At 43.7% G+C, this 17,191-nt stretch overlaps 1 long non-coding RNA gene across 4 annotated transcripts in view; it reads right to left on the bottom strand.

Annotated features, from left to right (window-relative positions):
- LOC141276382 (uncharacterized) overlaps positions 1-16,328 on the bottom strand; it is an 84,931-nt gene extending 68,603 nt beyond the window's left edge. For all 4 annotated transcript variants that reach the window (XR_012325874.1, XR_012325875.1, XR_012325876.1 and 1 more), the window contains exons 1-3: positions 16,144-16,328; positions 12,133-12,185; positions 9,495-9,542 (exon numbers count right to left, since the gene is read on the bottom strand). This is a non-coding gene — a long non-coding RNA (uncharacterized lncRNA). The remainder of the gene's footprint in view (positions 1-9,494; positions 9,543-12,132; positions 12,186-16,143) is intronic.
- Positions 16,329-17,191: the final 863 nt, after the last annotated feature.

The raw sequence follows: 17,191 nt of genomic DNA, 5'->3' as shown, positions 1-17,191 counted from the left end.
ACCATTTTTCAGGTTTCTATTTTAAATTATTGGAAATGAATCCACAAGCCAAATACATCACCAAATTTTTTAACATCTTTATTGAAGTATAATTGTGTTACAACGTGGTGTTAGTTTCTGCTGTATAACAAAGTGAATCAGCTGTATGTATACATATATCCCCATATCCCCTCCTTCTTGTGTCTCCCTCCCACCTTCCCTATCCCAACTCCCCACCCCTCTAGGTGGTCACAAAGCACCGAGCTGATCTCCCTGTGCTATGCAGCTGCTTCCCACTAACTGTTTTCGTTAGGATCCTTTGATTGCAAGTTACAGAAACCAATTTGATCTAGGTAAAATACATTGGAGCAATATTACAGGGATGTAGGGATTCTCACAAAAACCAAGGAGAAAAAAAAAAAAAAACGTGAAAAGCTGCTGCTGTTTTTTCTCACTGTTTACACCAGACCGACTCTCTCAGCTTTTTCTCCGTTGACTGTAGGGGACCACGACCACTCCACAGCCCCTACCATTACATGTTTTCAGTCTGTTCTCATTCTCTCTCTCTCTCCCTCTCCCACGCCCTATTCCAAATCCTGGAAAAGAATGTTCCCAGTTAGAGACAAATTTCAACTTCTGATAGAGTTAGTCCTTCCCAAGGGAGAAGAGTCATGCCAAACCAACATGGAGCTGGAAGCCGACTCCTGTAGATGAGGAGGAGAGAATAGTTCCTGGAAAATGGGAAAAGTCATGGGCTCGGAAAAGGTCATGGGCTCGGCTGGCCCATTACAATGAGAACATCTAATGCCCCAGAGGCCTTTTGTGAGATGAACACCAGCCCGGAACTGACCAGGTTGGTTTTCTTCTTTACAGAGAATCATGTAGGGCCAATCAAAAGAATTTATGTAGTGAAAGGCGATTATACTAATTTATTCTAGTTTCCTCTGAATTTTGATGAGTTCAATAAGCAGAATAGCAAACTGATTGGAAGACCCTCTGCTTTCTGAACTGTGAGACCTCCTGCTTTCCACTTCTTCAGAGGTTTATTTATCATTTAAACACATGTCAGCTAATGATCCTGTTAGCACTCTCAGGCCCTACAAGAGTCTCTGAATCAGGGCAGGGGGAGACTAAAAGTGAACAGCTTTCTCTCTTTAGGGCATACAGCAGCACCTTCCATGGAAAAGAGCTTTAACTGACTACGTAAATGCAACCTGAGAGTAATCTTACTAGTGGACACAGTCCTTTTCCTGTTTCATAAAACTATTGTATTTATTCTTAATAAGGATGCCTGGCGACATTGAGATTAAAAAATGAGAACAAATGACTGAAAGTTTCACTTCTAGGGTCAGATAGACATTTTGGTCAAAACTATAACACCAGGTCCTGCCTTTTCCCCCATCCTCACACTCAGATTAGTCTTCTAAGCCAAACTGCTTCTTGGTCATTGTAAAAATAAAAGGAAATACATTGGACACCAGAAAACGGTGTTGAGACATAGAGTAAGTGCAATGAATACAGGATAAGTCAGGGTAGGTGAAGGCACTCTCTCTTCTATCCTATAAAATGCAGATAGCTGAAGAGCTACTGCAGACATCGTAAAGTGGCTATATTTTTAGCCCCTACTCATTATGGCTTTTAGTGAATAGTCTCTCTGTTGTCTTAAGCCATTCATCTTTGAAGAAATATGGCCCCATTTCTGTATTTATTTATCTCTTTAGAAATGGGAAAACGTAAACTGTTGCACTATAATAAATTTTCTCACTTTTAATAGTTCAAATGATTCAACAGTAAAATGAAAGTCAAGCATTATTTTTTTTCCTTGGATTTTTGTCATTTTGAGTATTCTTAGAACCATTTAATGCCATGATTCCCTAAGAATGGCCTCAATTTGATGATCTATCTTCTGAAGATGGTTTTTTCAAACTTCAGACAGTTAAAAGTAGACTAGAAAAGAGCTTAATCATCTCTTCTTTCTAAAAGTACAAAGAAAGCAGGTGTTTTTAGATAACTTATTTCTAACTCATGCAAATTTCAAAATGTAGAAAAGCAAAAACTGAGAGGACTAAAATTATCCCAAAATAATAGGTTTATCTAGGACACAAAGAGCTAAACAACTCCAGGTTATTCTTAACATGAAATTTAATTGGAAAATATACAGTTAACAGGATTTTGGGTGTACTAAGAATATGATTTAGTGACACCTTTGCTATTCAGGCAAAGAATTAATTTTCATATGTTTTCATATGAAAAGATCGGCATTGGGTTCATCCATTCCTTCTGCCTCACCTTGGTGCCCGAGAATTATAGCACAAGAGATGTTTCAGATAAATGCATACTCTCCATCGCTGGACAGAGCTTCTACCCCAAATCACTGCCTCCTTTCCTGAGCCAAGATAAACAAACTAGGAGGTCTGAAAGTTCCCATCTCACCCTTGAACTCAGTACCACAACTACGTAGCCTGCTTTCTTGTCTTCTCTGAGCTTTCCAGATTCAAAGGGGACTCTCAGGAGGAAGGCATTTAAACAGGGAAAATAGTAAAAGTGAAGAAGCAACAACCCCACAAAAGCACTCAGGCCAAAATACTTCCAAAAATATAGGCCAATAGCCACTGTCCTCCTCCCCCAGATTGAATCTCCGATCGAAATTTCTGAGTCTAAACATTTTCACATGCCTATTACCTTGCAATGTCCAGGATGAAGAAGTAAGGAAAGGAAATATCCATCTCACTCTCCAGGTGGAAGAATAGCCTATCTCCTAATTTTTCCCTGTGTAAACCATAAACCTTTAATAAATTGACCCATGTTCTGTGCTAACACTTTTTCGTATGTCACATCCAATATGCCACAAAAGTGTCATCTCACCTCGATTCAGCCTGTGTGCCTTAGAGTGTAAGCTTTCATTTCTTACTAGAGTATAAACTACTTGTAGAGAAAACTTTGGTCTCCTGCAGCTCAGTAGTTAAGAGCATGGATTTTAAAGTCAGACTGCCTGGTTGTTGATCATGGGTCAGGTCCCTGACTGTCTGATTGTGTTACTTTACTTTACCTCCTGTTACTTTACTTTACAGATGAGCTTCCTCATCTGTAATATGAATGGGAATATTGCCGATAACTGCCTCATGGCAAGGCGGAGAGGACCAAATGAGAAAATATGTGTGAAGTACTTAGAGTACTATGATGCCTGGTGAGTGGTCACTTAATGTGAGCTGGTCGTATTTCCCTAGTGTGTGATATATAATAGCCACCATTAGTGCGTTGGATGAATGAATGAATCCTGAGAAGCATTTGAGATCTCTCTCAGAAGAATAACTGGCATTATTGAAAAAGACATGGGTGATGCTACAGAACCCTTTTGTGGCTTGAGAAAGGCATATCCAGGGAGAATGGCAAAATAGATACATCTTCCCAGACAAAGGTTTTTGACCCACCCTAAAGGATTACATATTTTCCCTGTTGCTTTGTTTAGCACTGTTTATGACCCAAGAAAATTTCCTTTGAAGGAAACAGAATTCAGAGCTAGGGTGAAAGTAACGTGAAAGGGAAAAGTCTGCACCTTTCATGGGTGCTCTTTCTCTCCTGTCCAGCCTGAAAAATGGTCTCTATCCAGGAAAGAAATGAGGTGCAGAGAAAATTAAGAATGCAAGTAGAAAGTTGATTTGGGTTTCTGCAGGCACTTGAGTGGTATCTCAAAAAATTTAAAGGCCATCTAAAAGTACCTCCCCTTATTTGTGGTCTCACTTCCTGAATGAAATACTCTCTACATTAATCCCGTCTGGAATTACAAGGCTTTTCTGTTTGATGCCTCCAGAAACTTAGAACACAAACACCAACCAAAGAAAACTATATGCGCGAACATAAATTAGATGCTTTCCCCCCAATGGGATGCATCCATGCATCCTAGCTTATAAATTTAGATTATATCTCTACTGTCATCTTGTGATTGAATGGTTTTTAATGAAGATATCCCTAAAAAGAGAGTCCAAAACTCAGAACACAAGGAGCTTTCAAGGCAAAAAGCTGAATCCTTCTTTCCCCTGCCTAACAAGCAATGTCACACTTTCTGATGCTTGGGATCAAAGCAAAGATTTGGGAGGCATTCCAGAAACAGGGTAGGGAGACAGCATGTAGGAAACTGAAGAGAACATGAAGACAGTGTCCACCTGTTTTTCTCAGTCATGTGCAATAAAAGGATTCTATTTTGTCTCACTTTAGATGTAAAAGCTCTAATTTTAGAATGATAACCGCCACCCATCCCTACAGAGCTGTTCATCCCACAGTCTAGAACACTCTGCCATAATGGGATCAAGTCATACGAGGGCCGTTCTTCTCTCCTATATTCCTGAATAGCCTATCTCCCCACTGGACCTGGGCATCCCCTTTCACGTTCATAATTACTTCCATCCCTTTGAGTCACCTGGAAATTTGAGAAGTCTGTCTCCCACGTACTTTTACAAATCATTGAGTCAATTCTTGACCTGGCTCTGAACACAGACCTCCCTCTTCCTCCGCCTGGATGTGCTGACCCCAGGTTTCTCCAATTCTGGCATAATTGGGAAATATGTGAAGCTCATCTTGGGTGCTCCATCCCTCTTCCCTCTCCCCAAGCCCTAACCCTCCATCACAGCCTTCCGCTGCCCATAAAATACTCCCTGGCTGCTCCTTCTTCCCACTGTACCTGGTCTTTCCACTGCCTTTATCCTAAACCTACCTCTCCACTGTCTCCTGTCAAGCCTGCTTTTAGAACTCAGCCTCTGTAAATAAGAGAAACTAATTCACATTAAGTAGCTAATAACGACTGATTATGAATTCTCTGTTGTCTTTGCCATGGAATATTTGTATCCAGCAGAGGAAAATGGACTGAAATACACTATGGGAATTCCCTGGTGGTCCAGTGGTTAGGACTTCATGCTTCCACTGCAGGGGGCATGGGTTTGATCCCTGGTCAGTGAAATAAGATCCTGCATGCCGGGAGGCACAGCAAAAAAAAAAAAAAAAATTAATACGTATCTCATTGTCTGATGGGATTAGTTTAGCTCTTCCTGCAGCCTCCCACCTTCCCACTTTCTTACCAGATTTTTCATCTTCATCTCCTGAGTCAGTGACAAGTGTTACCCACTGGGAGGAATTATCCAGAATACAAAGAAACAAGAGGCTCGTAATGCTGTAGAGCTTCTAAATAAATTTTGAAAAATTGTAGCAAAGACTTAAAAGTCATGGCTTTTTATTTGCAAAGCTTTAGGTTGTTTTAGTTGCAAGCCTAAGCCCTAAAGAATACAGAGCATGAAATGTTAACATCCTCAAATAAAAAAGAATATACAAAGTGCCAGGGTCCCTACCAATCTAGACTAGACTGGCTGAGGGGAAATTAAAGTCAGAGAGTGAAAAAACAGGTGTAAACTTTCCTGTGGATCTCAGAGTCCTGTGCTGAGCTGGGGGTGGGGTGGGGTGGGGTAAAAAGAAGCCCGAGTTCCAGACACATATGGGGGATTTAAGAACAAAGGCCCCCAGTGCCTTACGTCCTAGGAAAGAACAGCTGCCTGCACCAGCATGATGAATAGCAAGTGAGTAGAGCTTGGAGTTTGATGTGTTTTGGTAGAAATGGGAATTAAGAGACATTTCTGCTCCCCCCCAACCCTGCCAAGAAGTGAAAGGTCCTCAGAGGGTCTTAGAAGTTAGGCTGCAAAGACCTATGAACCTCAGAGACAAAGAGAATGTGATATGTTTCCCCAAAATTCATATGTTGAAATCCTAATCCCTAAGGTGATGGCGTTAGGAGGTGGGTTCTTTGGGAGGTGATTAGGTCATGGGGTAGAGTCCTCATGAATGGGATTAGCGCCCCTTATAAAAGAGACTCCAGAGAGCTTCCCAGTGCCTTCCTCTATGTGAGCACGTGGCGAGAAGTCGTCAGTCTGCAACCTGGACCATGCTGGCACCCTGGTCTCAGCCTTCCAGTCCCCAGAACTATGAGTAATAATATTTCTGTTGTTTATAAACCACACAGCCTGTGGCATTTTGTTAGAGCAGCCTGAACTGACCAAGACAGTAGCTAAAGCTACTCAAGTGATGTCTGGGTTGGCCTTAGAGCTTCATCTCTTATTAAGCAGCCCAGGGCTCTTTGCCCTGCTCTGAGTAGCCCACAATTCACTGCCTCCTTCTGATGCATTTGTCCCTATGTTATCCTTATGTCACTTCCAGCATACAACTCAGGCTTCCGAACCAGACATCAGCATTCATGGGGGTTAGGGAAGGATCTCAGCTGGTTCGTTTTTCTCTCCCAATAACAGGTAAAGACTGCAGTGATGGTGGAAATATGTTCTTCCCACCAGGAAAGCAGGGTCCACCTTGCTACCAAGGATAACCTGGATCTCGTGATTTCCAAACAGAAGGGAACAATTCCTTTCAGCCCTCCTTCCTAGAATGTCACCATAGCCTGAAGTTCCCTGAAGTGCCCATGACTGACAGCAGCTGATAGTCTTACACCCTATGCAGCCATAATTTGCCCAGCCCCTGGCAGACTGAACTGGCATTGCAGGTGCCCAGCGAGGACCAAGTGGCAAGAACGCTTCACCTCACTCCTGTTGAGAGGAGCATTAACTTGTAGAATGGCACTCAAAGGCAGAAGGGAGGGGACAGTTAGTGCTGAGGTCACTTCATTAGGCTGACAAGCCAAAACTGGGACGGGAGAGAGGGAGGCAGGGGGAGCAGACAGATGTTACCTTAGAACAGAGGAAGGAGGCACAAGACTGGGTGTGGGGGTTCCCTGTTCTCTTGACATTAACAGTCACAGGGGAGCCTCACACTTGGGGGTCTGTGCACACTGCCTTGCACCTCCATCTGGATACCATCTGAGGTGTCAGGGAGAAGACCCATCTGTTTCCCTCCACTAGGCTTGCAGGAAAGGACACCAGGAAACTATTTGCAGAAATGCTTCCAGATCAACAGGGGCTCAGAGGCTGAAGGTCTGGCCCTAGGACATTGGGATTATAACGTTTGGACAAAGAGGAAACTGGTGGCTAACCAACCCACAGGGAGGATTCCACTAAAGAGGATGCCCCAAAAAGGCAGAGAGCACCCTGGAAATAAGAGAGAGCCGAAGGGACCCAATACAGTCCACGGGTGTGAGGGTGGTTCTGGTAGTGTCACAAGTGTCAAGCTCCCTTGAAAACTTGTTGGACGTCTCATAAGAGAAGCCATAGTAAATTTTAAAATATGGTTGAGATCTATCAATTAGATATTAGATCATGCCATGCTGGCAAGAATCTGTAGTCTCTTGTGGGGAGGCGGGGGAGTTCCTTTACAGCTTGCAGAGCAGTGGGGTCCTGAAGGTATAAACAGAGTCCTCTGCTGAATGAAGATGCCCACAATAATAGGAAAAAGTAGGAAAGATCGCCAGCCTTTCAGTTCCTACCCAAGTCACCGGCCCTATATGAAAGGCTCCCACCTTCCACAGATCATTGCCTCAAAGATCTTTCCTCTGCCGCTCAACCTCTTTGGTCAGCATGCTCTAGGTTTTGCTTCCTACCCAGGCTACTAAACTCTCCACTGGATTTACATTATGTCTGAGATGCTGCCTTTGGTTCCCCTTTGCTCTACAGTCCACAGCTAGTTCTGCCCTACAGCAAGTTCAGGCTGGAACCCCAGACCTCCTGCTAACCCAGGAGGGCCATTCACAGAAGACCAGAGGATCTGGGATAGGAAAGCTGCCCACCACCAAGTTACCACCGAGGACCTGGAAACCACCCCCGAGGAGTGAGTGAGCCACCAGAAACCAAAGATAAACATAAAAGAGTCCTGAGAACCAAATGGTGCAGACTGTCAGAGTCAAAAAACATGTCATCATCAACCCAGGCCAAGGTTATCCCAAGATCAGGAAGGGCCTGGGGAAATAAGCATAACATACAAAGGTATGAAGATCTCACTATGTGGGGTGATCCTATCTACCCAATTAGCATTCAGTTACCTGAACACACAGTCCCAGCCTCTAGGATGGGGTTCTACACTGTATATATTTTTAAAAGTCTGTTCTAATAACAAGTAGCTGTTGAGTTAAACCAACTCAGTAATTTAAATAAACTAATACCTGGACTTAGGTATTCCAAGAAGTTAGAAACTTGACAGATTTTATTTTAATTGTTTATTTGAAGCCAGACATGAGTGTGGACCAAGGTAATATTGATAATGTTTAGCAGGGCATCTATCAATCACAGTGGATCAATCAAAATGTGTGCTGGCTGGTACACTGCTCTGGTGCACAGTAACAGCTAAATACACCCTGGTGTGGGAATCTAAGGAGAAGACCCTTTTACTGAGTGATGAGTATGTAGTTATGAGTTATTACAAATATTTATAACAGATACATTATATGCCAACAATTAATAATAATTTAACAATTTTCCTTATCATTAATAGATATCATAATTGTTGTAATAGGTGTGAATTAGCAGATCAGTTGTAACTGAAATGGCCAAGGATTAGTGAGTTAAAGTGTCTTCTTTTTAATGGATCAATAAGAAAAAACTGTTTGGAATGTAAACCTGGGGGTGAATATTTGAAAAAGTAAAATCTGTGTGCCATAAAGGAAAAAATGATACTAATTTTAAATATGGAAACTAAGTATAATGTTTCCTATTCAAAGGGGCATGACAATATTCAAGGGAAGGAGGGGGAAGTTTGCTTTTCTGTTCGGTAAACACCCCAGTGGACATTTCTTTCTGGTGTGAAAGGGCAAGCCCAAGGTTGTGCTGGAGAAAATGGTCGAGACACAGGGAAGGTAAACTACCCTGAGTAGTACAGGAGTAGGATTTGAACGTTCTTTTGAACGACATGATAGGCAGGGGTGGAGGCTCTAAGTTCAGTGATGAACAAGGTGAAGAAACTGTCTCTGAGAAGAAAACCCAACTCACTAACCCAGCATCAGGATGGGGCTCAAATAAGACGTGATCAGAGAAAGATTCTTTTGGGTGGCGGCTAGTCGATTTGGGGCAGTTTCAAGATACTTCTCTTCTGTACTAGAATTCTTCTTGGTGGCCTCAAGATTTCATTCTGAGACTGTTAACATCATGCTGGTGGTGCTAAGGAGAAATAAAGTGTGGGCCATGGGGTGCATGGGGGTGGGGGACATGCCCCACGCATTGTCCCCCAAACACACTCTGTCTTTGGGAGATTAAGTATGGGAAGACAGTGTCTTATTGAGGGAGGGCTCTCAATAAGGGCCACATCATCAATGACAAAGACTACAGAACTGAGATGGAGAAGGGCCTGACCGTGGGGAAGCGAGATAAAACAGTTCAGGAACAGACGTGAAAGAAATCCATTTTCCTCCAAGTATGCTCAAAGATGGAGAAGGGATTGAAAGTAGTTATGTTGGGCTGGAGACCAGGCAGTGATGGCACATGTGTGATACATAGGCATGCAAGAGAGAGACTGAGAGCCTGGAGGTGCCTACGTGGTATGAAATAGCCAGAGACCGACTAAAAGTGAAATCTGACAAATGGAGGATTTCAAGTACTTACCAAAAAACATTCTTTCACTGAGAGGGTTTTTGCAGAATTCAATCACACCTAAAAATGGAAGCAAAGTAAGCACTGGAAAAAACTTAAGATATCGGGGCTTCCTAGGTAGACCAGAAATCTTAGGTTCGTAGAATAGCAATGTGGACAGCGAGCCATCAGATCGGCTGACAACTGTAGTAAGCAGCTCTCTCCAGCTGTGCACATAGGGGAGAGGCGTGCCACAGCTTCGGACTAAAGAAAAGCAGACAAGAAAATAAAATGCCACTGGGGCGTAATGTCAAAACTGCAGCAAAAGTTGCCTCAACTTCTCTGTCACCGGTAGGCCTCATCCTGGAGGTCTGTTGTATAACCGGCAAACAAAATTGAGACACACTGGAACTGTGTGTACAAAAGAGGAAGGGCGTGTGTGTCACACGTGCCCACGAATGCATGTGAGAGCACGAAATGTAGAAGCACATAAATACATTTACAAATCAGAATGTTGTTGCTATTGGTATACATGTAAACTGTTCTCCTTTAGATGCTATATTAGATCAGATGTCAGCGACTCTACCCGAAGAGATATTAATATATTCATTCCTTTATTCATTAAGTAAATTAACATATATTGAACACCCTGTAGGTGTTCAGCATTCTTCTAGGCAGCTTCTTAACATCACAATTAGTTTCCAGAGTTCTGCAGGATGTATAAACCCTCTTTTTTCCAACAAGAAAACCAAAGCTCAGTGAGATAAGTGACTGCCCACTGTGGCAGCTACTGAGTAGCTGCAGATTGAAAGACAGGTCTCCTGATCCAGGGGACACCAGATTGCATGCAAAGGACTTTAGACTGTAAGACAGCAGCTCCCAAATTTTTTCACTTGATTCCAAATTCAAGTGAACCCCAGAGCTGCCCAAGTACAAATATTACATGTAGTGTGATTACATGTAATGTATTATATGTAAGAAATTATTTAAGGAACGTTTGCTGAATTCCACCTGTGTGATATGCCTACATTTTAACAAGTACTTTTTCTCAAATTGCTCATAGTATCGATGGGAAAGGAAAACGTAAGCAAAAATATAAAATTGTAGCACCATGTCATTGTTTGAATAACTGAAATCAGTACCAGAGACAACACTAAATAAAGTTGATATGATGATCTCAACTCAGGTGCTAAGAGGGGAAATAAATCATGTAAAACATTCACAGAAAAGGTGAAAATTAAGCTCAGTCTTGATAAAAAAATTGGAATTTCTAAACAGAGCAATAGAAAAAGGATATTCCAGGAAGAGGGAAAGCTCTTGCAAAGGCACTGAAGTGTGAAACCTCTGGGCTGGAGGAATTGCAGAGAGTTTGTTAGTGGTGGAACACGGCATGAGGGGTGAGATGAAGATGGGCTGGTGAAACAGCTGTGAGTTACACAATGAGAGATCTTGAGAGACATGGAAGTAGCTGGGCTGGATCAGCTAGAGCTCGCCCTCAGCCTTATCTGAAGCCTGGAATTAGGTGACTTTCCCCACCCCCACGCAGAGGCTCAGAAAACTCCTCGGAAAAATACTTGACCCCTGTCCTTTAGTAGGGTTTGAAAATGTGCGAACATGTCATACGACTTCAAAAGACAGCAGAAGGAATTCCCTGGTCGTCCAGTGGTTAGGGTTCAGGTTCAATCCCTGGTCAGGGAACTAAGATCCCAAAAGCCATGTGGCACGGCCAAAAATTGAAAAAAAAAAAAAAAAAAGACAGCAGTTGGGCTGTATGGTATATTTGAAAATTGCTAAGGGAGTAGATTCTAAAAGTTGTCATCACAAAATAATTTGTTTTGGAACTATATGAGGAGATGAATGTCAACTAAACTTATTGTGATAATCATTTTACAAAAATATGTATGTCACATCACCACGTGGTACACCTTAAACTTAAAAGACATATCGCAATTATATCTCAATAAAAGTGGAGAGAAAAAAATACACCAGATGGAAAAAGAGACTAACAAAGTAGTTTCCATCAGGGAAGGAGGAAGGTGGCCGAAGCAGAGCCTAGGGATCAGAGCAGAGGGGAATCTGGGCGTGGTGTGGCAGCTATTCCAGAACCTCTGCTAACCTAGGCATCCAGTCCAGCCAGAGCTGTGTTTATAAGTTAAAAGAACTGGATCATAGATTCCTGAGGATACTTAAACTACTCCGAAATTTTGCTCAAATGAAGGAGCCCGGGGAGATGGTGTTCTGTTTTTCTCTTCCTTGTTCCCTATTCTTTATCTTATAAAAAAAATCTTGCCTTCTACCCCATTTTGCAGCTCTCTGCACCCTTGGGAATGGAGACTGCCTGTTTCATGAGTCTTAAACAAACTTTATTGTATCACCTTTAGTCATTTTTAACAGACACTTACACACGGAAGGAGAGCTGGAATCTCCAGAATTTACTTCTCCCCATGGCAGCCCTTGACTGACAGGAGTGGGGACTTCACAGCCCAGCTCCCTGGTGTCCCATGAGGTAATGCTGGGGCATCACCTACACTCTAGGGCTCCCCAGAGGACCTGTATGAACCCTCCCTGGGAGGTTCCCTGAGGACAGATCTGTGCTTGGTTCTCTCCCCATTACTGTCCTACTTCCCCATCTCTTTACGCCCAGAAGCACTTTCTTTAAAACATCACTTACCCATGAATCCTAATGTTAGAGTCAGCTTCTGAGGCTTTCGAGGTGGTCACTGTCTAGAAATGGGGAGAAGAGAGTGAACAGACGGGTACGGTAGGAGAGAATGGGGGAAATAGAGCTAGAGGACTGCATGATGGATTAGACTCATGGAGAGAGAAAGGGCTTCCCGGAGCCTAGGAAGTCTACGCTGTTGCTGGGGAGATGAGCAGGGATCAGCCTAGCAAAGGGAGGAGATTTTTCTAACAGAGGAAGAAGACCATGCAAAGATCCTGAGAAAAGAAACAGCAGAACTAGTTAGGAAAATTACAAATAAACCAATATGACTCAAGGACCAGATGTGAGAAGGGACTGGCAGGCAGTGGGCAGTGGCTGAGTTCAAATGGCTTCATAAACCAGGCAAAGGGATTCGGACATCCTGAGAGTACTGAGGTGACTTTGGAGATCCCTTTGGCAACAGTGAAGAGAGTGGATTAGAAAGGATAAGGTAGAAGATAGGAGATGGAAGGCCACTTAAGAAGGTGCTGAAATAATCCAGCCAAGAGACGATGGTGGCCTGAAATGAAGTAGAAGAAGTCAAGCCAAAGAGAGGAAAGGGATTACAATTGAGAGACCCCTTGGGATATTACAAGGTCAAGGCCAGTGAACCAGCCAAGGCAGAAGGTAGTCTGAGGGAATGAGCAAGTTATGGAATATGAAAGTAAAGGCAGCAATTGGGTTACATTTTTTGAAGCTTGACCATAGGGAGAGGGAAAGAAAATTCAGGGTTAAAGAAGAATTTGGTGGGGTGAGGAGGGGGCTATGCTTTAGATGGGAGAGAGCTGGGGCATCTTTATAAAATTCAAGGAAAATGAGACACGTCAGCCCAATTCCCTCCCTACCTTTCTTGCTTGTATTTTTCTTCTTTTTTACCTGCCTGAAGACCTGTAATGACGGATAGTCTCCTGATCCTGTGAGCAAGAATGTCAGCAGCAAAAAGGTAGCAGGACATAAAAAAACAAACACTTCGAAAGTTCAGACTTATTCCTGTCTAAACATTTCTTTGCACATAATTTGCCTTTTCCATTCTGGGCCTTGTAAAAGGGCCATAATGGCACAATCAGTCATGTTATAGCTGTGAAGGGCAGAAGGTTGGAGGAAAAGTTCAATTAAAACACTGCCTTCCTCAGCCTGATAATGGCTTTGACATTGTGGAGCGTTCTTAGGCAACAATGCCTACCATCGTGAACCCCCAAAATTGAGAAAGGCTTTGTGTTGCAGGCTGAGAAAGCACCGAACAAAAGGTCTCAGGGACCATGGCTTTCTCATGTTTGAAGGGGCGTTGGCTTAGCCCCCATCTGCCTCGCCACGCATGTCACCCTCTCCTCTGAACCTCCCCGGAGATGATGCTTTGGATGGTTCCTCCCAGGTGAGCCCAAGAGAAAAAAATAACCACTGCCTGCAGGCCTGGTGAAATAATTCCTCCTTTGGATTTGGCAAAACCCAAAGAGGTTTCTGATTACCTCAAGAATATATTGAGGTGAAATTGAAACCAAAAGTGAAGAGAGAGTGATTGACAGTGCAAAGGAAGGTGTTCTCCAAGATAATTCAACTGGATGTTTGCCTAGGAGTTTTACAGTTTACAAAATAGACACATGATCTTATTGGACCCTCACAATAATTCTGTATTTCTCCCATTCTAGAGATGAGAAAGAGGAGACTCAAGTATTATTTTTGGACATCTGCTCTTTTTTGGTTTTTGCTTTTTCATTCTACACTTCTCCCAGAAAGGAATAGATTGAAAAGTTGAGGTGGCATACCTCACAAATGGGTTGGGAAGACTGCTATAAAGATTAGATGAGATAGATCAAGGTGAGGGCTGATCTGAGACAAGAATGTAAAGCCTTTTTGTCCCTTACCCTCTGATGCCAAGGACCCTCATTCTGCCCCTTTGTTAAACAAGCAACTCTTCTGTGTTGACCATGTGAGTGGCACTCTATATTCTGATGTCACTCACTCCTTCCCTTCCTTCAAAACTTACCTATCCTTACCTGTGTCCTACTCTCTTGGCCTCTCTCTAAGGAACTGATCTACTCTAATCTGATCATTAGACTTCCTAGGAAGCGTCTTCATCTCTGAGGGTCATGAGTCCCCACGTGTGTGCGAAGGTATTTAAGAAGAAAAGTCATTCCAGTGTTACGCCTCCCTGAGAGTACTGCAGTCTTGATGAGGATCCTGTTGACTCATCATGAACCCCACAGTGATGTGAGAGTTTCAGACACTGCTGTGGCTAATGAGAATAGATACTACTGGGTGGGGACTGAGACTATTTTCAGCCCCCTTCAATCAGAGCATCACTGTCTACCCGTCACTCTGACCAAAATCATGGCTGATGCCCCCAAATAATCTCAAAATAAAAACAACACATGAAATAAAGAAAAAGCTAGCCCAGATAGCTTTGAGTTTGCAAAAGCTCCACATACTCTTTGTTGCTTCTGTCCAGAGGTAAAAACGTCACCTAAGTAATCAATGGTACTTTTCTAAATACTCATTGTGGTTGTCATGATCAGGTCCAGCCAGGTTCTGACCAAGAAATTAACACCCGGTCAGGTCCTGGCAGCTAGAGCTGGCTCTGAGGAAGCAGTTACCTGAAATAGCCAGAAACAGGTGCAGGTGCAGGTGACTATAAGCCTATGCTAAGGAATATCAAATCAAAATAGCACTGGTCAGATGTTGCCATCTTCCTAGAACTAAGGGAGAGCATGAGATTGAGAATAAGGAATGGAGGTAATAGAGAAAGTTGCTCTGGTGAAGGAGTGTTCCAGGAATAAATGAGAGAGAGAGAGAAGTCAACAAGTCCAAGAGAACTACCGACAAAGTTGAGAGGCACACACTTGTTCTCCTGCCTGACGACTGGGTGGGATTTGGGGCCAGAATAGATGTATAGGGTCAGGGGGACATCATCCAAAGACATCCTCCCTAGGATGGGCTAATAATTAAGCTATTGTCTTACTGGGGGAAATGCCCCCCATGGGACTTATTGACCTTCTTCCCAGGATATCATATGACAAAGGCTTTGCTGAGAGTCAGTACTAAGAACCAGTTAGTATGGTTAGGACGACTCAGCCAAGTGGAGATGTGCAGCCAGTATAGACAACCCATCCTGCAGCCTGTGGCCAAGGCAGTCTTGACTATGCATTTGGGTTCTACTATGACACTGGAGCTAATGGTCTGAAGCCAACTGGAGAGGACAGCCAGAAGGTGGAATCATGACATGTGAATGTACTCCTTAGGACTCAGTGACCCTGGGAGCTCAGCACCCTTGGGAGACCTATGGAGAAGGCTTTGAGCCCCTCCAGGGTACCAGAGATACCCCAGGGGCACCACCTCCAGCCAGCACTGACCACAGCTCCAAAGACAAAGCCCAGATGATGGAATCTGTATCTGACACTGAACTCTTCTTTCTTTGACTCTGAGAAATATAAAAACAATTTTTAGAAGGGAAGAGTGAAGGCCAAGAAACCCTGGGAAGGAAGATGAGAGGCCTCAGAGCTTGAAGGTATGCGCTCCAGTCTCAGCTCAACCACTTATCAGTGGAGGGGCCTTGGGCAACTCACAAAACTTCTCAGAGCCTCTCACTCCTCATCTGCAAAATTGAATAACAAGACCTTGTCTGCTCACAGGTCTGTCCTGAGCTCCAGATAAGAATGGTGCCTGCAGAAATGCACATGAAACTCTACCACCACAACATACTTGCAAACTGTACTATTACCTAACATGTGAGAAGCCTGTGGCCTGAGGAAAGTAAGTGACCCACATGTCTATTGTCTTAGTTTTGGTTCCCCCAGAAGCAGATTCTGCAACAAGGGTTCATGTGCAAATAGTTTTTTTAAGAGATGCAAGAAAAACAGAGTAAGGAGAAAGTGAGCCAAGAAAGAGAAAGCAGCCAGTGAAGGATGTGTTATCTGTCCAGCTGCCACAGTGGGCAACCGAAGGTGGATCCCCGAAGAAATTCTGGAAATAGAGTGGAACACACACCTCAGAATGATGCCACTCACATAGCGAGGGAGCTGCAAAGTTTGTATGCCTCCTCCCCAGAGTCAGTGGTTGAGGGCCGCTGGGACAGGGTGTGGGCAGAGTGACCTTCCATGGCTCTTTAGAGAAAGGCTGCAGACCAAGGGAAGCAGAGGCTGGCAGTTGGAGCTTGGCCAGAGTGAACTGAAGTGGTAAGGCCCACTGCATCTGTGTTTGACATCACAGTGGCTTGGACAGCTAATAATTGGCAGAGCTAAGATCAGAACTCTGGTTGCCTGACATTCTGTCAGGGTCTCTCCCACTATACCATATCAAACTCTCTCTGACATTATGGGTGAACACTGCTGACCTCATGAGGTTTCTACCCAGACAGCTTCCTACCAGGGTCATTCTCCTCATACATGGCAGCACCATTGGGTCAGAGCTGGGAGATGGCATCTCTTGGCCAAACTGTCCTCTCCAGGGCTTCTGACACTCAGTCCAGAATACCCAGTCTTGTAAGCCCAGTTTAAAGTACCTGACATGAGAATTCATAGATTTGGGGATCTGTTTCCAGGCCGAGGAGTTCTGGATATCAGGGACACACTTTGGCAGAAGGGAGAATAGTGACCCACGATAAGGGGCAAGTAAGAAGAAAGGCAAGTGCATGAGTCCAAATGGCAGGACCATTAGGGCAGAAGAGGGTACAGAGGATTCTGCACTTGGTTCAGGTACTAAATATGCCAACAATGAGCATCCCTCATGATTCACAGAAACATATATGTTTGGAAAGGCCTCAAAAGCCCAGAGCCGGCCAGACCTGAGCTGGGCATACATCCTGTGGGCACATTGGAGTGACACAGTCTCCTGCAAGGAGAGGATGCAGGCGCTGGGCTTTCTCCATCCAAGCCTCACAAAAGTGATCAGTCGTTTGTTGAAGGCCTACCTGGCTCTGACAGTCCACAGACTGGGTAAGAAGGAGGTTCTTTAGGAAACATGCAAAGATTCTTCTCTGTGTTTTTGTGGAGGGTACAGGCTGAAAGGGAAAAAAACAAGAGCAAAAACAAAACCT

This window comes from Tursiops truncatus, chromosome 14 (genome assembly GCF_011762595.2).
Source record: "Tursiops truncatus isolate mTurTru1 chromosome 14, mTurTru1.mat.Y, whole genome shotgun sequence".
Classification (NCBI taxonomy): domain Eukaryota; kingdom Metazoa; phylum Chordata; class Mammalia; order Artiodactyla; family Delphinidae; genus Tursiops; species Tursiops truncatus.
The sequence above is the reverse complement of the archived record's forward strand: the minus strand, read 5'-3'. Positions and strand labels throughout refer to the sequence as shown.